This window comes from Corvus kubaryi, unplaced genomic scaffold (genome assembly GCF_017639235.1).
Source record: "Corvus kubaryi isolate FWS band 111438036 unplaced genomic scaffold, C.kubaryi_AGA036_p1.0 37354, whole genome shotgun sequence".
In the NCBI taxonomy this organism is placed as follows: Eukaryota; Metazoa; Chordata; class Aves; order Passeriformes; family Corvidae; genus Corvus; species Corvus kubaryi.
Genome location: NW_024581116.1, coordinates 9745977 through 9768794, shown reverse-complemented (window position 1 = coordinate 9768794; position 22818 = coordinate 9745977). Strand labels below are relative to the sequence as shown.

The following is a 22818-nucleotide window of genomic DNA, read 5'->3' as shown; positions in this document are numbered from 1 at the left end:
ATCAGCTGCGATTTCCATGACTACTTTTTATTTAATTTGTTCAGGATTCAGACTTTTTTTTTTTTTTAATATATTCTGCTTGTAAAGATCCTTAAAATATGTTACTGGACAATTGTTTAATATTTCTTAGAGTTCTTAATTAAGGGGTCCTTCAGATTTGAAAGACTTTCAGGACCCATTATGTCCCATCACTTTTCCTCTCCAACCCACATCAAGAATATTCATGTCACTGAGATGTTGTAGAATAAATTATAGTTGAGACATATTTCAATTATATCTTTTTGTTGCACATAGGAGGGTACTCAAATTATTCTCTGGCAGAGAGAATTACTTGGAAAAATACCTTATGCCTTAAACACAGGCTGAGAAAGATGAAGATGGAGAATATTTTGGGAAACTTGAATAAGAGAATGTCCATCTCTTACTGAAGAGACATTTTTCAGCAAAAACACCCACTGTAAATCTAGGCAAAGGAGAACAGAAGTTCTCTCACCTTTTACTTGCCAGAAGAGTCTAGATACATTTCCCCCCACAGATACAAACTTTCCCATGGTTAATTTTGCCTATGCTATTCTAAATTTTAACAAGTAAAAATTTTTGCCAAGGCAAGCTATGAATTCTGCCATTTCATTCCCGTAATTTAGGATTCAGTTATTGTTTTGAAAGTGGGAAAACATGATGAAAGCATACTGAAAGTCTTATTCTGTGCCCTAAAATAACTACACCTTCATTTCCAGATGAAGTCCAAAGTACAAGCTATTAGAAATATATTGTAAACCTTAAGTTATTACTGGGCAGAAATGCTTTGGCTGCTTCTTCTGAATAGAAAAAACCCACCTGTGAGTCAGAAGAAGGGAGTCTCAGCAGTAGCTTCTTATACAGATACAGCTGCACTGAGCATACTATAATTGAGTGGCAATAAACATATAAACAAGGATGTTTCATTCCTTATAAGCTCCCAGGTGCTGTGCAGAGCTAGGTACACCCATAAATTTAATGTTTCTTCTTTTTATAAAAGCATTGTCCTTTATAAATGTAAATAAAAGGCAGTGAATACATTCCTAATTTCAGGACCGGATTGACTTCTCCATGTAAAATGTATTTGTCTTTCCATAACAACATGCTTCATGTATTTATAATGTCTTGTACTTCAGAAAGAATTTCACAAAGGTTTAGAAACTAAACACATCCAAGACAATGTGCTGGTAAATCCCAGAATAGCAAGATATTTAGTTATTGACAGCAAGCCTTGTCCTTGAAATCTCAGTATTTTAGGCTTATTCACTGTAGGAGCCAGAAGAAATTGGCAAGTAGTTATTGTTCTTTGTTCAGTTTCCATAGCAACAACAGTAATAAGTTGGGGTGGTTTTATTAATTTTTTATTTCATCTTTACAAAACTCCTTATTCCCTTCACAATACTGGGAGTTTCTGGAAATAGTAATGTATCTATCTCCAAACATACAATTGCTCTACTTCTGCCTAGGAGGAGCTGTGTTACAACAAATATTGTTTTAATATTCATACATATAGAGAGTTTGTCACTATATTGCAATGATCTTATGTGGTGACATGGTAAAGTTCGCTGCTTATGAATCTCCCACAATGCAAACATACTCCCAGGCATTAATTAATGTTCCAGTTTCCTTTTCCCCCTCTGGTAAGGAAGGAGCATTGTTGTCCCATGTTGTATCACAGGAAGAAGTTTAATGAGACTGTGCAGCTTTACAGCTATCTCCAAAATGCTACCTGATAAAACTCAAACTGTGACAGCAGTGCCCTCAGTCTGGCTCCTGCACAGCATAACTAGGGCTGCTCAGCATCAATCCTGTTCCACATGGAGGTCTGAGATGAGCCACATCCTATGCCCAGACTTTTATGGAAAAGAATTCAGGTCACAATGTCGTGTGTGGCAGTCAGAGCCATCCATATTGCACAGGGTAGAGTGCAATAGAGGATCAGTATTGGCAACAGCTAGTGATGTTAGCGACCCACTCAGGGATAACCTGTAAGTTAATATGTAAATAAGTTAATCAAAGCTGAGAAGAGAATAGCATGGGCCTCTGGATATAAATATTCTTTCATTTTCAAGTAAAACAAGCAATTTTGTGCTCCTCTCCAAAACTAGCAGACTCAAATCTATGAATTTTTCTTAAACTGACTAGCACTTAATTATGCTAAAGAAATCAGGCAAAAAAATATGTTTAGACTAAAGGCAAGAGCGTTACCGCATAGTTGTGGGAGCACAGTCTGTCATTAGAAAAAAAAAAAGACTTTGTATGATTTCATATCTCTGGTATATATTTCAAAACTTAAACCACATTATTAACTGTAGTAAAACTTATTGATCCCCAGCATGTGCTTTTCTCAAAGTAGCCACGCAGCTTTGACGTGCTTCAAAACACAAGCTTAATATGAGCAGCTCAGGGAGTAGTGAGTATCAGGAGGGCTGTTTCAGTGAAAAAGAAGCTGCTCATATCTTCCCTTCCTCTGTGGAATCCAAAACACATCCTGCTTCAATGAGTAATTTCCCTGAAGCTAATGGCTTTATTGACAGCTGCAACTCCATCAATTCTTCTGGTTTATTGAAATGGCTCATATAAGCCAAATGTATTATGTACACTTAAATTGAAAATGTCCTAGTTGTATTTGTGTAATAGCTTTTGCAAATGCTCACATACTCAGTAGCCATGGTTTAAAAGGGGGACAGGAGAAGGCGTTTGGCATCACTGCTTTCAAAGGATCATGCACTGCACGAAATCTGGGTTAAGAGCTGAACGCTTGTAGAAAGAAGGAAAACCAAAGCTCAGGTCAAATATCAAGTACTATTATTAAATACTGGTAACAGGTAACTTCAGGTGTGTTCTGTTCATTTGGATGAGAACTCTCATAAAAATAAGAAGTCACCAACGTGAGTAAGAGTTCAACAGACTGACTGTTCTCAATTTCACATCACTGTTGCAGCTGTGCACTGTGGAAAACAACCAGTGCTCCCCCATTTTTCTGAAAGTCAAACCTATGCAACACATTTAACTCAGAGGTCTTCTTGACTTGATATTATTTCTTTAAATTTTTTTTTTTGCTTTCGTTCTGTCATCTTTTTCTATCTGTTATCAGTAACCTTATTATCATGGGTCATAATGTCAATATAAAAAAATCTGCAATAAAAAACATCTCTTAACTGACAGAGTTCAGTCCACATGGAAGTAATTCAATTCAGACAATGACTGGTCAGATTTCCCCAGCTGCCTCCTGCCTCATGTAATCAATCTAAAGAAAAAATCCTAGTTTAGAACTTCTGACATTCCAGTTCAGGGATGTGAATTGTGAATTCCTCTGAAATTCCTGATGGTGAAGCCAGGCTCCTGCAAAGTGCTGCAGATTTGGAAGAAATATAATGGCATTAAATGCTTTTGTGAATATCTTGCAGGTAGAAAGGAGAAAAGGCAAGTGTAAGCTGTTCAATGAACAGCTCTATTTTCAAGGCAATAGGTGTGTACAATGAAAAAATAAATATCCAGTGCCCAGTCAGCTGTTCTTAGATGAAATTCTAATCTATAAAAGCAGGATAAAAGCACAGGCTGGCACAGAAACCAAACCATTCCAAAATTTCCTGACAAACTGTGTTTCCTAATGTCTAAAGTTTCAGTTTTCCACTTTTTTTCTCTTTCATTAGCTCACAGGAGTATTTAATCTATTTGTATTTCATAAAAAACTTAGGAAAAAATTGTGGAGAAATGAACAGTTATTTCCATGTAATTTCATAAATGATAACACATGTGCAGCTTTCAATAATTGAAAATCACATAATTCTGCAGATATTTCTAAATAAAACTAAAAATAAACTCATCACATGCAGTCAATGGAAAGGCGAGGACAAAGAAGTGATGTGCCTTTCAGGTAAGACCAAGTGCATGGGAAGGGAGTTCACCCCTCTGGCAACTCAACCCAGTCTCCACCTAAACATGCTTCTTGCTTTGTGCTTGTACACGGGGCTCGGGGTTTGCTGCTGTGCCCACTTTGGCCTGTGACAAAAGAACAGCCCACATTTTGTCTTCCTGTGCTAAACCAGCCTTCCAGGGTAGTGTCTGAACCTCTGTGGTCTTGCTGCTCTGCTCCATTGCTTATTTCATGCTCAGATCTGGACAAAGTGACAGAAATGGTAATATCCTTGTTATCACAGGGCCCTGCTCCAATTCATATTTGCCAGAAATAACGCTGGAGAAGATAAGATTAAATTTTCCAATTTCTTTCAGCACTTTCCTCACAAATGAAAACCTTTCTAATGCAGCAAAACAAAGAAATAAATCCCAAACCCCTTCACATGATAGGTGCTCTGGAGGAGGTCAGACATCTGGCCAACATATTTCTCTGGCCTCATTTAGTCTTTAGCAATGAATTTCATTAGCAACCATTACTAAAATGCTGCCCTTACACAAACCAGAAGATGCAGGAGGAGCATCTAAAACAATGAAGAATTATTCTAGAGAAGGAAGTGCTGGGGTGAGACAGGAGTAACAGAAGCTGTGAAACAGAAAACATAAAAGGAAGAAGGGGGAAAAAACCATCTCACACCACAAAAGACAATAAACAAAAGACAGTACTCCTCACCATAAATCTGACTGTAGATATATGCTTGTCGGGGTCCCTTCCCCCTGCCATGTGGTCCTGGGAGAGGGGCCCTGGGGGGGAGGCACGGGGTTTCCCTGCCCCTGCTCAGCCTCGTTCCCATTGGTTGGTTTGTGTTCCCCTGCGCGGGCAAGGACCCTCGGGTCCCGTGACTGTAACAGTTCCTGGGCAGAGCCCCGGCCATGCGGCTGGAGAAATAAACATCTCTCTGAAACATCTGTCAAGAATCGGTCCTTATATATTCTTTCCACGGGCCTTGTTGATTGATACGTGTGTTGCAGTATCCCCACTTTAATATATGCTCCCTCTTTCTAGCAACCCTTCTGGTAATAAATGTAAAGACATTTAATAATATTAATCTCATTATAACAAAACAACTCATCTAACAGCACCATCAGTTACATAAGGCAGGGACTCTGCCCATCACAACCTTTCATGAACATCCTGCTGTCTTCCTCTGACTCTAGGACAATTTTAACTGTACATTTTTGTTCCCCAGTCCATAGGCCACCCTGACTTGCCCCAGATTTCTGGGTTTATTTCACATCCATGCAGTCACCCAAAATAACCAAGAATGCAAAATTTACTGCCAGGTCTGGTAACTGCAATCCCCTTTTGCAATTCTTACACATCCAAATGGACACATTAAAAGCAGCAATTGAGCCACTCATATAAACAAAGATTACACTGATGCCTTTTCCTGGTCTTAAAAATTAAGAGCCAGACAAAGTTAAGGGAAAAAGGGTTTTTTACCTTGGTATTTAATAAGGATCCTTATGGTGCACCGCTTCACCAAGGTGGAATGCGCTGAAATGCACACACACGATAGACCATGTACTGTTGGGGTCCCTCCCCTGCCGTGGAGCCCTGGGAGAGGGGCCCTGAGGGCACAGACACGGGGTTTCCCTGCCCCTGCTCAGCCTCGTTCCCATTGGTTGGTTTGTGTTCCCCTGCGCGGGCAGAAGGACCCTTGGTCCCGTGACTGGAACAGTTCCTCGGCAGAGCCCCAGCCATGCGGCTGGAGAAATAAACATCTCTGAAACATCTAGCAAGAATCCGTCCATATATATTTCCTTTCCACGGGACTCCTGGTTTGATATATGCGTGTTGCAGGATCCCCACTGCAACAGTGTACACAATTTATAGACCTTGCAAATTAGCATATCTACAAAGATTCCCCAATGAGAGGCTTGAATGGATAGCATGATATCTCCCCCATCCTGAGGAATTCCCCCCTGGATGGGCCTTATCTGAGTTTACAGGATGTGTTCTAGAGAGGACCTTGGTTTCTCAGGATAGCGTGGGGCTTTCCGGCCTCCAACTGCAAGGCCTCCAGGATGTTTGGTCTCCTGGATTAACAGAATGCTAGGGCTATGCTGAGTTATCAGACTTAAGGAATTACAAGTATGCATGCTAAGAGCACTGAGGATACATAAAAGCTATATAAAAGGTATATATAAAAGGTATATAAAAGAAAAGGCAAAAAATCATCATGGCATCAACACATGATTTCAGGAGATGCAGCCAAAAAATCCTCTGAGAAGCTGCAGGCATGTCACTTTTTCTTTCTAATGTCTACTTTTCAAACAAAAACAACACGATAAAGCCAAGTGTGAAAATTAAGGCATTAGGAATGCTGTGAGACAGTGAAAGATAGAAGAATCTTGCCTTACAGAATAAATATCTCTAAATTAAGTGTTGTTTTCCCTTCTAATTACATCCTAAATTCTCTTTTAATCACATTGGAAATGATCCAGTCCATTTATTACCTTGGGCAAATCTTCTCATTGCTCTATTTTTTTACTTTTTTTTTCCCCCTGAATACATAGCTGAGATTATTAACGTTTACAATTTTTTTTTCCCTCAGGAGTGAAAGATTTACATTAGAAAAGAAAAAAAAAAAAAAAAAAAAAAAAAAAAAAAAAAAAAAATCCAGCAACCATGAAGCCATTATTAAAACAGAGCTATAGTACTATCTAGTATGCAGTTCTTGAATAAATGTGTGATTTATTCTGAAAAAAAGTACTTTTTCAAATCTGAAGATTCTTTTGAAATTTGTTGTTTGTATCATCCATTCTAAACCATAGGCACCAGAAATGTCAAAGCTGGAAGCGTTAATGCAGTTTTGCTGGGGAGAAAAATTTGGCAAGTTTATGAAGTTTTCTATTTTTTAAAACATCATTGATACCAAAATATTTGGCAAGTTTTCTCCAAAAGTCAATAAAAGTCTCTCAAGTTTCTCAAAAGTTTTAGAAGGAAAGAGAAAGAATTATTTTGTGACAGGTTAAACCACATCATAGACTGAGTCAGAGATAGGATCAGAACTCGGAAATCTTGACTGTATTTCCCCATTTTTTCCATTGCTCTACCAAATGTTGCCTACAGGACTTTATAACATTTCCAGGTTGCTTTTGGCTAAACATTAAATGAGTTCTTGGTCACCTGTACTTAAGGAGGACCTTTGTCTTTAACTAGATCACAAAGAGGAACTGTTTCCTACAAACCACATAATGTTCTATCGGAATCACTTTTTCCTCAAGCAAAATTCCTTTTTGGTATATTGAAGGGGTGAAATGAAATGACAAGCCCATCTAGCTTCAATGTGTAACCTCATGCTAGAGCAATGTGAGGCAAAAGCTGAGGGCTTACTGACAGCAGTATAATCTCCTTAATACTGAGATTGATCTAGTCTGCAGGGAAAGAGGTGGCTGTGGTGCATACAAATGAAGAAGCAGTGCATTTGGAAAGGTTGCAGTGAGTCTGATCGCTCTGTCAGCAAAGCAATGAGTCTGTACTCCAAATATCATAGCCTTCAGCTTGAGAAAGCATGTATAGGAGGCAGAAAGAAGATAACAGGAATGAGTGAAGAGAAGCAACTGTTCTCCATTACTGCTGTGATTAAAACACAATAGAGGAAACCATTCAAAGGCCAAAACTGTGACAGGAACTGGGTGCAAATTAAGCAATGTTGACAATCATGCTTGTGTTTGAGTGTGCCCCTGCTTCATGTAGTGTAGCTCTAGACTTGAACCCAATTTAGTGCAATACAGTTAAAAAGTTACAAAGAGCTGGTTTGCCTGAAATGCCTTCTGAAATGGTTCCATCTCCTCTGGAAAGAGAACTGTAAGTGATGGAGCAACATTTCCAGTTCTGCCAAATCTCCACCTTTTTGGGTTACCACATTTCAAAACAAGAATCAAACTTATTTGTTTTTTAAAAGACATGTCTCATGGATATTTACCTAGCAGAGGGATTTCAACCCCTGTGGGCAGATAACTTCCTTAGTTTCCCATTCGTTTTATGTATAAAAGTACATAGGGAATTGATTTGCAGAACTACCTTTTTGTTTATCACTTTTATAATCTCGTTCCATGCATCAGGAATAGTGTGGTCAGCAGGACCAGGGCTGACCAGTGATCGCCAGTGCCCGTGTACTCGGCACTGGGGAGGCTGCACCTTGAATCCTGTGTTCAATTTTGGGCCCCTCATGACAAGAAACACAATGAGGGGCTGGAGCACGTCCAGAGAAGGGCAACAGAGCTGGCGAAGCGTCTGGAGCACACGTATGAAAGGAACAGCTGTGGGAGCTGGGGGTGTTTAGTCCAGGGGGTACCTCCCCACTCTTTACAACTCCCTCAAAGGAGGCTGTAGTGAGGTGGGGGTTGGCCCGATGACAGGATGAAAGCAGATGGCTGCCAGTTGTGCCAGGGTGAGCTAGACTGGATATTAGGAAAAAAATTCTTCATGGAAGATGTTGTCAAGCACTGGAACTGCCTGCCCAGGGAAATGGGTAGATGTGGCACTTAGTGACATGGTGTAATGGAGGACTTGGCCCTCCTGGGTTAACGCTTGGACTTGATGACCTTAAACGTCTTTTCCAACTTAAATTATTTTATGATTCTATGTCCTTCAACGCAGCTGTACTTTGAAGTACCTAATTTTGTCCGGACCATGTTCAGGGAATGCAGGTGTGGAGTCATCAACCTTTGGTTTACTCTCCATGTGACTAATAGAGTGGAGTAGATTGATGCCCATTCTAAATTTTTTTCTTTTTCTTTATCTCACAGATCTACAAGATCTTACACAAATCTCCAGTGATTAGCAATATTGTCCTCTGTTTCCTAGCCTTTGACACATAAATGTTTTATCCTCTTTCAATGAAAGATCGTATGGTATATTATTTCTAAAAGGAGTTTTTTTTTCAAATAGGAAACGAAACTTGTTTTTACAAGAGTGTGAAGAACAGCTGGAAGCAAATTGAAAGTTTCCCAGCCAGGAAAAACTATATCTAAAAAAATGAACATCACATCACCCCATCACAAAAATGCCTCATTACCTGAATTTCCCAAGTGCAATCAAAATAATAATAAAAGCTCCATGCTTGCCAAACTGGGATGTGCTGCCTGCCATCTTCTGAGATCAGAACTCCATCAATTATTTATTTCAGCTGTAATGTCTGTATTGTCCCTTGATAAGAGAGCTTGTAGTGGTCAGTGGTGAGTTACAAATACTTGTTTCACTGAGCCATCAGCAGCCCTTGGAAGACTTCTTTGAAATTTAGAAGACCTCTTTGACTCCTAGAAGACACTAAGAAAGTTATTAAGCATGGCCACTATTAATGAAGGTGAATTATGTTGTTCTAAATATTTGAAATTATAGAAGTTTTTACACAGTTCAAATGTGGGGGTTTTTGTTTGTTTTTTGGGTTTTTTTATACTGCAGAAATCAAAAGGACTGATGTTAAGAAAGTGGTAAAATTTTTGGTTGTCATAGCAACTGAGCTCAGTGAGTAAAGAAGCCAGAAAAAGCTAATTATTTTTTTCTCAACGTGCAAAATGTTTAGGGTAGTTTTGTTCAGCAGTCAAGTAACAGTGAATCCAAACATAAAAAAGAATGAAAGTAATATAGTATAGGGAATAAACATATATGCTAAAGCCTGAAATCTAATTCAGACAAAACTCTTTGATTTCTGATCTCACTGAATCAAGGATAAGATTTTAAAGACTTTATTCTGAGACCCTGTGCAAAGTTATTTTGGAACCAAAGAACAGAATAGCCTGATACTGTTGGCCTGTTTTGTTAAAGAATCAGGTGCTGCCTCCACTGAAATAATTTATTACTTTATCCAGACAAAAGGCCTTGTATTTAGTATTGGCTGGGGGTCTTGTCCTTAGACTAGATAAATTATCTTGACTATATTAACTGTAGTGTCAGAATTCAAATTTACCATCAAAGAAGTTGAGGCAGTGCCTACATATACACTCAAATGTCTACAAAATCCTTGCTCGAAGGAGAATAATAAAAACATTTGAATTCGACAGGAATCATTGATTTCCTGGGGTAAAAAGCTGCAGGTATGCCTAGTTTTCATATAGCTTGTTTTCTTCTGTGCTTCCGTTCCCACTAGAAATTAGTCCAAATTCAGCCACTGGCCTTCATGGCACCATCTCAGTTAACCCATAAGCCACATTTCATAACAAACAAAAGAAAAACTGTGCTTGTTCTTCTCCAGTAGACAAAGAAGTAGTGCATTAAACTGGATTAAAACGCATACCATAAATTGTGCTGTTGCTGTATTTTGTTCACTCACAAGTGAACATTGCTCCTGCTTGTGTCTCTGCTGTGCCGTGTGTGGAGCAGAGGGTTTTCCAGGAGGGCAGCTTTCACTGCTCCAGCCAACTCACACTTCAGGCTGTGTGACACGGAGCAGCTGAGCTCCCTACAATGGTGTTATCCCCAACAGGTGAGCCCTGAGGCACCCCAAATATTGCATTACCCACTGAAGCTGTCAGTCACTCAAGACTCTTCCAAACAATGAGCACATAAGCTGAATTTACTCTGTCTCAGGCAGAATTCTAATGGGGATTTAGTTACTTTTCTTACATGATCTACTCAGTAAGTCTTTCTGTGATTGCAGTGGCAGCTAACAATACATTATGACTCAACACGGTACCACACAGATGACTCAACAGATCTGCTAAGGCGACTGCCAGTTCATCAAGGTAATACACATCATCCCTTTATCATCCCCACTAAATAAATATAAATTACTCACTTCCTTACTTTTCCATCCCTGAATCTGTTTCTGTAAGTCCCTCACTCACAACAACACAGGATAAAGTAAATATTTTTTAATTCTGAATTATTTTTTTGCCAATACATACTTGCGACTTCACATCTCAGTATCTCCCTCTGTGTGATCACTCATGCATCATCTCTCCTCATGTCATACAGGGGAAATAATTTTTTTTAGAAAATAAATGTCAACAATTATCCTCAGGAAAAAAAACCTGTTTGGGTACAGGCACACTGTATATACCTACAGGAACTGCAGATGCATTTGAAGTGTAAATGCTTTTTGCTAAGCTTAACATGAATGAAAAGAGAATAACATATTCTTTGATGTTCCCTGGGGGAATGTCAAAAAAGTGAAGCAGTCACTTTTGACCAGGGGCCAGGAATGATCATGGATGATAGTTTTTATTTTCAGCTGATGTTGTAGGACATCACATACTTTGAGGTTTTATCACCTTCTGGGCATCTGTCTGAGGTGGGTGGATTCTCAGACTTGAGATTTATGACAGAAAAATACAGTTATAGAGTAAAATTAAACTTTAAAGAAAAGATTTAAGAAAAAAAAAAGAAAGGTTAATTTAGTAGCTACCAAAAATATGCTAGCAGAGGAGAGAAAAAGTAGTCATACTTCATTTTCAGAGCTTCTAAGAATATCAGTAGATACTGTATTGAATACTGACCAGGAAATCAAAGCAACACCTCCCCAGTTATTCCCATTACCTCCTGAGATATCTCAAGCTTATCTGACATTTAACATGGAGAAAAAACAGTTTGGAGGGAAGGAGATGTAATTGTCTTACTCTGTTGTTTATTGTGGTGTCGCAGGCCCTGAGACTGCCTATCATTGCCAAATTTCCAGTGGGTGACCCATGGTAAACACCTTCTCTGCACATCAGGCTGGACTGAATGCAGCTGCAGAGCAGTGACCCTGACCAGGAGTTAGCCATATCCCTCAAGGCACATAAAACTCTGGTAGTGTCTTGGTTTGAAAGACAGGTGTCTGCTAAGGAAGGCAGGAGCCTCCCTTGGAATGGCAGATGCGACCTCCCTTCCCTCCGAGTTATTATAATTTTGCAATTAAGGGGCTTTTAGGCAAAGATATGGGAAATAGGAATAACAGTTCTTTACTATTATATATCTATATGTGTATAACCAGTCAAACAAACAGCAATAACTATGGCAGTAACAGCAGACAGAAGCACAAACCCAGTCCCAGCCTTCTCGGCTGTCGGGCCCTTTCCCCTCGGGTGCAGTTCCGCTCGCAGCCGGCAGGGGCGCTGGCGGCTCCCGGTGAGCAGGGCAGGTGCGATGGTTCCCCCGCGGCTGCAGGGGGCGCTCCGGAGCGAGCTCGGGGAGCACGCGGCACCGGTGCCCTGGGATCCCGGGAGGGATGGAACAAAGGCTTCACAAACTCCTGGGCAGCTGATCCCAGTGTCCGGCCGGACCCTCGGGAACAGCAGGAGGGAACAGCAGGCTGGAACGGCAGGCTGGAACGGCAGACTGGAACGGCAGGGATGAGCACAAATCCTGTGTGGCAGATGAGATGTATCCAAACTACAGAGATGCAGTGGGAACCCCCCGGAGGTCTGGGCAGGCAGGGCAAACATGGCTACAACGTAGCGAAGGCTTGAATCAATGGCAGGGGCAGGGCAGCTACGGCCCAGCTCCCAGCAGGGCAGGGAAGGCGGGCTTGGGATCCCGGGGTTTCTCTGGCAGAAGGAAAAGCAGCCGAAGGAAGCAGCCTCCCTCTCCACCCAAACAGCCGGGGACCAACTGTCTGCACACCCAGGTGAAACAAAAGGGTAGCCAGATGCGCCCCACCTTCAATGGGTAGGTCTTTTGTTTTTCTTAAATATCCAGCAATTTGTCCCCCTAGCAACCCATATGGGGAAAATTCCTTTAACAGAAAAAAAACCAAAACCGGAGAGCTCCTAAAACCCCAACAGGTAGTTATGGCAAGATCTAAAAACAAGAGGGTAATGAGAAGTTCAGACTGTATATTACACATGGTTGAAAGATCCTGTCTCATCAGCAGAAATATCTCCTGGTGCTGAGGAAATGAAGCAGCCATGTCAAAGTCAGGTATTCAGTTTGTTACACTCTTCTAAGTCAACACAGGGAGACAAGTTTCTCTTCCCTACTATTAAGTTAGGTGACTTGTTCTTTGTAAATGAGTATTTCCATACATTGATTAGAAAGAAATACTAGATGACTAAAATCTTAAATTTGTAGTTGGTTAAATTTCAGTGTGGTAATTCCTGATTGAAACTTATTGCAAAAATTGCACCTTACTCCTTTATTTTTTTGTACTTTGCTGATTGATTTGAATTATAATTTTTACTGAGAGATATTTGATACAAACAAAGTGAATTCCTTTTCCCTTTAGAATATGACATGTTTACCATTGTTTTCAGTGGGGATAGGATTTTATGGATATTTTGGACTCACCTTCAGTAAGGGAAATAATACTTTTGAGGTACCAAGGTTAACATGCCTCTCCTTCATAATCTAATCAGTGAATGGCTTAAATCATAGAAGTATTTTCCATTTACAAAGCATTTTAGATATTTCCTAAATTAACATTTGCAGTGTTCCACCTCTTATTCTGTTCATGCATAATTGAGAATACTAACAGGTGAATTGGCACTATAAAGTGGCTGCCAATGGGGAATTTAGATGACAATTAGTTTCTATTAGGGCCATGAAAAGTTTGGAGGACAACTTCCACAAATGCACATTTGTATATGCAGCAGCCAATACAATAATGAAGGACTCCATTAATTATTTTTCCAATCTAATTAGGGAACACAAATATTTATTTTATCAGAAAAATTGCAGGATAAGAAACATAGGTCGATTGAAAACACTGTAGATTAATTACTTTGACTTTAGAAGGGCATCTGGCTCAATAGGCTACCAGCAAACCAACAGTCCACTGTGAAACTGATGCTGGTCATTCTTGTTGGATTTGCTGTAGGCCCAGTGCTGTATCACCACTTTAGTTCATAGAGAAGTATGCACATAAAATCTAAAGTTTTTATATAAGAAGACACTGATCTCTGTCAGAGGACTTGCTGTTGGGTCTGAGAGGATAGGTGAGGACAGGTTGGTGCTACAGTCCTGGATCTGCCACCCACCACTGTCATTCCACTATGGAAGGAACAGCCCCATTGCAAATGCTCATGTACATCAGCATTTGGATGAATTAGAATGTATTCACATAAACATATGTTGGAGGACTGGGTTGTGATCTGCCAAATATTCCTTATGAATGGCTTGTTAAGAAGCAAATATGGAGGGCTAAAATACATAGCCTTTTTCAGTATGAATTAAGAAACTTCTGTAGATGTCAGCTAGCAAAACCTTGCAGCTGAGTTTATCTAAAGATAAGACTGATCAAGATTTTCTTCTTAGTCCACCTTAATGATGTAAGCTGATTATATTCCCATGAATATTTTTGAAATTTCAACCAAGAAGCAATTGACATGTTTAAAATTAAATTTACAAAATTATATTCTATTCTTCATATATATATATATATATATATGTCAGTCAAGATGAATTTAATAAATCCCTATTGCCTTCTTTAGGAAAAGCTATATAATATTACATTGTGTTGGTTTGCCTTAGGTATGTCATTCACTGCTGACACAAAAATATAGCTGGATTTGCCCAATTTATAAATCTCTACATTGGCAAACTGGGTTTGGACATTTTGCAACTTTGAGCACTCAAACATTTAACAGTGCTACTTCATTAATGGAATTTTTAAATCCTCATCAATCACGATATCAATGACAATTTTAATTACATAAATCGTAAAACTGTAAGTACTAGTGGTTGTTTCTCAGATTTCTGAAGACAGAAGAACTGATGAATATCTGCCTCAAGCACATAATTGCAATATTGTATCTACATCATAGACTTTTGAAAGATGCTCAGTTTTGATTTAAAACTACAACAAAAGGTTTAGGGCTAGTTTGTGCAATTAATTGTCTTTGATTAAACTTTTATGTTTCAATATGAATCTGAATCCCTGCAGCTTCATTTTTCAAACATTAGGCTTGATTACAGCTTTTTCCGTTGGAGTATTAACCATTATTATAAATCTCCCTTTCTTGAGATGCTATGTCACCTGGTTCACTCAATAGCAATAATTTTCAATCCCTTATATAAAGGTCCCCTTCATGTTTACAAACTATAGAACTTGAAAATGCAGTGCAGCAAAAGCTGACTATTTTTTTTTGAAGAGGCTGAAAATCCTTGATTACTCAATTACATTGTATTTTCAAAAACATCTTACAAATCATAAATGATTCATGATAAAAGAATATAAAAAGTGGGAAAATAGCAAGACTTTACTTGCCAAGGTACCAGCGCAGATCACCCACTAACGACAGAAGAACAGTTTAATTTAAAATCGGAAAATGTCTAGATAAAATTAAAGGAGTTGTTGATTCTTTATTCTGATGCAAGGGTCAGACCAGGAACAACTTCCAACAGGGGATGGAGTGACTCTCCAATTATCAGGGATTCAAGTCATCTACCTCTGTATTTAACTCATCTTGCTTTGTGTATTTTATTATGATATATATTTTCTTATGGAGGGTATTTTCACTTGTTTTGTCTATAAATTTTGTATGTTTTATATCTCTCAGTTTCAGAGAAAAATAAATGACAAAACTGGGTTTTGTTGTTCCTGATCCCTTGACATACAGAAGATATAATCCATTTTGCATGTCTGTCCTGGGTCGGTTCCTGAGCCTAGGAAAAAAGTAAAGTAAATCTCTAAATATAATATTATACAGACATCTTTCATGAAGCACAATATTTATTTCATTTTGAAGCAATGGGACACTAAGTCTTTACAGTACAACTGAACAGTACAATTGATGTACGTCAGGTTGAATTAAGGATAAAAAAAGGAACTGTTGCTGTTCTATTGTCAGCATGTCTAGTGGTTCTCCACACTGTGGCCAACTCTGACCTGATGGTTTCCTTTCATATGTGAATTTACCTGACATCTATAAATGCTGACCCCTGCAGCAGTGAGGGCTCCTCTTTAACTGGATGGGGGTTTATTGTCACCAAAACTTACAACAGTAGGCTTTGCCATTTTTCTTTCTTACTTTTAGATTTGAGAAAACAACTGTATCATTACTAGCCTTTTACTTGCTGAGGAAGAAAAAATTTGTTATTTTAGCTTCAGGTTCAAAACCAGCAGACACAGCTCTTTTAAGTGCATCTTCCACTGCACTTTTAAGTGCACTCCTTCCTGACTTTGAGGCACACATAACTTCACAGCAAGATGCAAGGAAAGCAGAAAGAAGCAAATGGCTAAAAGCCCAGAAAGTCAGAAAAAAACACCCAAAATTTTCATTGCCTGCCTATTTTATAAATATCCACTGGGCAGTTGATACATTTTCCAGACATTAAATTATCTTCTATTTGGTTTTATATTTATCTCTAACTGAGACAAATCAGTTAGGGTTATGGCATTATCAAAAGGAACCTGTGTCAGAGTGCCATCTCTGTTACTGGAAAGGTTACTAATTTTTTACCTGTTTTCCTTGTGTGAAAATACATGGAATGACTGGTTGTAACTGCTAGACAGCAATGGGGAAATATTAGGAGGGCTGTGAAAGTGCATAATATCAACTTTTTCTCTATATTATTGCAATTTCCTCTAATTTAAAGTAAAAAATGGTCAGACTGCTCTTTTAGAATGAAATATGTCTATAGTGCACAAAGGAGTGTTGCTCCGACAAGATGAAAGCAACCACACTCTGACATCCACACAGGGCCATGGTGCTAGAAATAGTTTTTACAAATTTTCCTTGGATGTACCACCATGATATTACAAGTCTTTTTTTCCTTTTCCCAGAACCAGCTGTGCTGTAACTCTCTTGAAATCTCTGGACTGCACACATTTCTGCGATGTCTGCAGCTGAGACTCCACAAGCAGAGACTGCTGAAGTTTGAAGATAACAGTAAAAGCCTGCCACACGGGTTTTAGGATTGGTTGGTTGGTTCCCTCTTTAAAAACTGGAACATCTAAAATATTAAATATAAGTGCTTTTCAAGATATTTCCAGGTAAGTGCAAAAACTGATTTAAATTTGAAGCAAAAGTCCAGAAAAAAGTGAAAGGCAAAATGTTAAATAAATATTTATGCTTTTGTCACTTTTTGTCAAGCTAGACACATATATTATACCTCACATTGAGGTATTCTAGTAAAAGAACCTCCAACTGAAAAATTACCATGTGTTCTTCTCTAACAGGTCAGTGCTGCCAGACATGAGTTTATACACCCAGTCATTGCCCTTGCAGGCTGCTTTTGTTCAGCCTGTCTACATAGCTCATTCTTTCTTTTGAAGGCCATTCAGCAAAGAAACTTGTACAGCTCTTCTGCCTGGGTGTGGTGGCATATCATTGCAAAGGACACATTTTTCCAGAAGTATGTGAGCCAGCTACTTCCTAAACATCTGGATGCCCAAAGATGTTGCATGTAAACGTGCCAATGACTGTGAGGTAAAGCACGAGGCAAACCTTATCAGCCCCAGGCAAGTGGTCAAAGCAATATTATTGAATATTAATAATATTAAACTATAGGAGAGCATCCAAAGGAGGGCAACGAGGGTGGGGAAGCATCTGGAGAGGAAGCCATATGAGGCGGTTCAGCCTGGAGAAGAGGAGACTGAGGGGATACCTCACTGCAGTTACAACTTCCTTGTGAGGGGAAGAGGAGGGGCAGGGACTGATCTCTGCTCTGTGGTGACCAGGGACAGGACCAAAAGAAACAGCATGAAGCTGAGTCAGGAGAGGTTTAGGTTGGATGTCAGGAAGAAGTTCTTCACCCAGAGGGTGGTTGGGCACTGCAACAGGCTCCTCAGGGAAGTGGTCACAGCACCAGGCCAAAAGAGCTCAAGAAGTGTTTGGACAATGCTCTCAGTCACATGGTGTGACTCTTGGTGTGTCCTGTGCAGGACCATAGTTTGAACTTCATGATCCTAGTGGGTCAAACTTCAATGATGCTTCTGTGTCCTTTCCAGCTCAGGATATTTTATGACCCTATGCAGTTTAATTGGAGTGTGTTGGTATTCTCCAGAGTTAGTATAAATCTTCTGTAAAGAAAGGCAAATAAATGTGCAGCAGGTGCACAAGAATAAAAAGTTCCTTTGCTGTGCCTCTAGCAGTATCAGAAACTCTCCAGTACTGATGATTCTGCACAAAATTCAGGTGATGAGTGATAAGAGTAAAGCTGCCTGAGTGAGCAGAGGAGATGGCAGTGGGCTGGCATGACAAGAAATCCAACAAACACAAAGGCATATTGAAAGGAAATGCCAAGGAGTTCATTAAGAGCAATTCTACAGCCCCACTGGCATTTAGAAGATATGGAAAGCTCCTTTATTCATCAGGGCCGAAACACAGTTGTGCTAGTCATCTGTACAGGGTCCTCTATTCTTTGGTGTTTTCAATGACTTAAATTGTGCAACACTGAATTATATTTCATGCACTTGGTCATTTGGATCCATTTGTTCAAATACTGTCCTGGCTTATATGATAGACTTTCTTTTTAACAGGGAATAGCATTGGAGTTATGTTGTTCAAAATAATGGTAATACAAATAGACCATTTATGTCCTTTCCTTTTGAAATTTATTCTTTTATGTAGAGTACAGTGCTGAAGGATCAAATACGATGTAAACGTATAGAAAAGATGTGAGGTCTGTGTCCATCTCTGCCACAGTGTTTCTGCACCACCTGGGGAGGTTACATATTATAATTCTCAACATGGTAATGTAATTTATAGTCTTTGCTGTTTCCAGAGCTGGAGCAGGGCATCACAAGATCTGAAGCTGAATTTGTACTTTATAGACACTCAGGGATTCAGTTCTGCATGTCTGATCTGCTCCATTTGAAAATGGGAGGTGTTACTTTTCCAAAGGCAGTAAGAGATTAAATGCTTCAGCACTAAGGAGCAGAAAGGGAAACAACTTTTTTTTCTAATATAAATGCTTCTATAAAATTAGCATCTCTAGTGTTTTGTATACCAAATGCAGACTGTTAGATTTTCTCCCATATAATGATTATGAATTATTGTTATCTGAAAAAAATGTGCATTGATGTAAAGATAATTCAAAGACCCTTGCTGTGAAAAAGTCTAGTACTTGGCTTGTTAACTTTCTCTGGAATTAGCATCTCTAAAGTATATTACTGTATGAGGTAGTAAAGACAGTCCTAACTGTTCTGTTTAGGCTCAGAATCTTGCATGAAAAATGTGAGGTAGAAATCTCTGGGTCTGATTCAATGGCTACTCTCTTTCAGTCTATTTCAGCCTGTTTTTCTAGAAAGGAATTTAAACAGGAGCACTTGTTAATCAACACAGAAAATCTTGGCTATCATTAATGTAAATGGACCTGTTTGTACATTGAAATGAAACACCCAAAATTTAAAAAGGAAATTCACATTTGAAGACTCTAAATATAATAATGATACCTTCAGCAGTATCTCCATAGTTAACATTTCTATCCGGATGGCCCAGATTTGCTAATCTTTTTACCTTCAAGGTGTGAGTTTGGCAGAAATAATATTTAACTATCAAGTGGAAAGACTGTGCATTACGGGTTATGACTTGCACTTGATTTCTTAAGGGTGTTACAGCCTTGGAGCCTTGGAACTCAGAATAAGAATAGAGTAAGTCTAGAAAGTAAATTTGGCATCAATACCAGTTACTGAATTTTGTGCATAGTAGTAACCAAAGTGCTGGCCAGTTTTGCATAGACTTTTTAAAGGGCAAAGTAGCCATGCACTCAAAATAATAATAACAATAATAATATCATTCCAGTCTGATAATTTAACTTGAAATCATTACTTGTCAGCATAGTTATTTCACAGCCTTTTTGATTTCATATTCTGCTTCATATGAATATTTCTGGTGAATGTACTTCTCTTGGCTACCATTTGTGCTAGTCATTCAATTAGCAAAAACTGTTTCACATGCAGTTTTTCTCAGTGCCAGTACATGTTTTCAACTCCAATTTTGTGTTTGAGAGTTTTTGAAAGTGCTGCCAGAGCTCTGTATAAAATATTTAATCACTGAGAGTATAAAAATAAAATTGATTCTCTGTTGGTCTGTTAGCATTAATGCTCCTGAGCTAAAAGGAGATGCTATGGGACGTATTTTCACAGTGAGCTAGATGGCATTTTAATCTTGCAGTCACTCTGAGTCTAACTGGAGACAGGTGGCTAAAGCTCTACCTTCTACTTTGAAAACATTATGTTCTCTCCATTCAGAAACGCCTAACAAAGCCCTAAATTCATCCTGTTATAGTTTGCCAGCTGAACTTTGCAACATGGAAGACAACATGGGCTGTAAAGCCAGTGCATTAATTTAGCTAAGCTCACATGGATTTCAGGTAGTTTAAGATCATACAATGCATGATTACAGTATTATGTAGCAAAGATTTTACACCAGAAAACACCACAATGGCCATCTATTCTGACCTATCTTTTTCCTGACCACAGCATTTCAGACATATTTGCAGTGGAGAGATGATTACTTCATCTTGCAGAAGAATAGCTGATTCTGGGGAAGATGGTATTTTGTTCAAAAACTTGATTTATATTTTACAAAGTGGATAATTAAAAATGAAGCCTGTATAAGATGATACATAAGAGGAATATGATTTTAAACAGATTACTGTATAGCCAAAATCAGCAAGATTTTGCATTGGTAACGATTATGCATTGATTTGTCAGATGCAACATTATGACACTATGCCTCTAACACTGGTCCCTGGCAGACAGCATGGAATATGGCTCTGTTCCAAGAAGGTGGTTCTTATGTTCTTAACATTAAAAAATGCGTTAAAATCAGACATTTGGATGAAGAATGCTTCCTGTCCTGTGGAACAATTTCTAGAAACATGTTGGTGCAACATTTGCCAATCTTTGAAATCTGTGACTGAAATTTTTAAAATTACTTTACAAGGGAGACCATGTCCTGTACATTATTGTTAGACTTATGCCATCTGTTTCTCATGGAAGCCATCTGAGAGGTATAAAGCCAGATTTAAATAATTTAAATCTCAAATGTGTAAAAAATTACTTGTATTTTTAAATCTAACATACTTTATAGGAGAAAGTTTCACGAAGGATGTCTGGACTTCAGGCGGCTCTCTTGAAAGCTGTTTCTTGCATGGGTGAAGTTACAGCATTTCAGGGAGTGGGGATCCAGAGCCAGCCCTACAGCTGCCAGCTCCAGCTGTAGGCATACCTGAAGCCGTTTTCTGTTCAAGTTACAAAGCATTTTATACTTTTCTTTGCAGAGTATCTTAATACATAACAACCAATAAGCACCATACACAATACCTTTACATTTGCCTATAGCCTATCATAGCTACTACCATCACCATATTATAGTCATTATTATCCAATCACAAGAGTAAGTAAGTTACAATTTAAGCTTACAATGGAAAATGCTCAGATTTCTCTTTTTCTTCCTACTTCGACATTTCTTGTTTGCCTGCCATATCTCTCTATTTGGTAAAGACATGTTTTCTATTTACTTATGCTCTTGAGACTTATTTACTTGGTGAAAAAACATGTCTTTGTTTGTAGTCACATACCTTTGTCCTACTCCTAAAAATCTCCTTCCAACTCATCTCCAACCTTTGCCTTCTCAGTTACTCATCGATCAGTGTTTCAGCAAAACATCTTTTACTCTATATCAAAACTTGCTTTCATTTCTATCTCATCCCCAGTTTCTACATTCAGAGATCTTTCTGCCAAGCCTACATACCTGTGAAACTTTCTTACCAAACTTTCATCCTCCCCAACAATACTTGTTTTCAAAAACCTGATTCAACAACCCAACTTCATGGACTAGATGTGTCTAGTAACACGGCATTCATTTACCCAAGTCTGCTGAGACCTCTTCTACCTGTCCTAGAAAACTCACATTTGATTTAGTTGGCTGAAAAATTCACTGCAGGGTTCTACCTTTAAAACAACATAGATATACTGTTCCCAACTTTTATATCATAAACTATGATTTAAAGCACTTATCCTGAAGAAAAGAGACCAGTTGAATTCCCTTTTTGACCTTGAAAGGATTCAAACCTAGAACACTTCCATGGCTGGTAACAATCCTAACCAAAAGCCTATTGTTTGGGTCAGGAGAACCATTTAGACAATTATAGCCCAAATCTTATGATCAAGGTCTGCAACAAGGTACAAGGTGTGCTTGGAGCTTCCTGTTCTGGCTCTCAATGTAAGTGGGCGGCGAGGCTGCATTCCAGAACAGTTGGTTACTTCACAGCTGTCCTATTGCAATCTGATGTCCCACTGTGAAGTAACACAATTTTTTCTTCTCTGTCACATATGAGTAATTCTTTTTGCTGTACAACTGACCATTTTTAGTGAGAGCAAGGCAAGATAATCCTCTCTGTTTTTTTTTCATTCCAGAATGACCTGAGGGAAGTCTAGTCTTTAATAGACAGAGAGTTGGGCCTTTGAGTTTTTCAGGGCTAAAAAAAGATATTGGACTCACCAATTTTCTTTTCAAGCAAATGATCTAAGAAATAATTAGTATATATTCAAACATGATAGCCAACACTTCTTAAAAAAAGCAAGGATTTTCTCATCCTTATGCTCCATTACTACCTGATAGAAGAGAACAGATTCCAGTTTTTTCCCAGTTCCCATGTTTTTTTTGAATGGCTGGAGTATCTTGAACAGTATTTGTCAGGCACCTCAACCTTTGCAAAAATGAACCACATCTGTAATAGAACACAAAACATGGCGCTGAATTGCTGCCGGACTTCATGGCAAAACTGTAGGCAGTCTAAACTCATGTGCTTCCCAAACAATGTTTGGTCACTGCTGAGGGGTGAGGAGGGACCCAGGAGCATCCAAAAGAAAGTAGACTGGATGCAATTACTCTGCTTTGGTAAGGAGGGAGTAAGTACAGTTGCCTGAACACAAGCCACTCAGTGCCTTAGATGGATAGACTTGCCACCTGTCCTGTTTTCCTGTTATGGAAATGCAGGTGGGTGTCTACACTGGACAGCTGATTTCTTGCAAGATGGCCAAGATTCATAATTCCAGGAATGTA

The 22818-nt window shown here is 38.9% G+C and overlaps 1 long non-coding RNA gene across 2 annotated transcripts in view; it reads left to right on the top strand.

The window, feature by feature from the left end:
• LOC121666913 overlaps positions 1–17451 on the top strand; it is a 30364-nt gene extending 12913 nt beyond the window's left edge. For both annotated transcript variants that reach the window (XR_006016836.1, XR_006016835.1), the window contains 3 exons: positions 10545–10629; positions 16587–16796; positions 16983–17451. This is a non-coding gene — a long non-coding RNA (uncharacterized LOC121666913). The remainder of the gene's footprint in view (positions 1–10544; positions 10630–16586; positions 16797–16982) is intronic.
• Positions 17452–22818: the final 5367 nt, after the last annotated feature.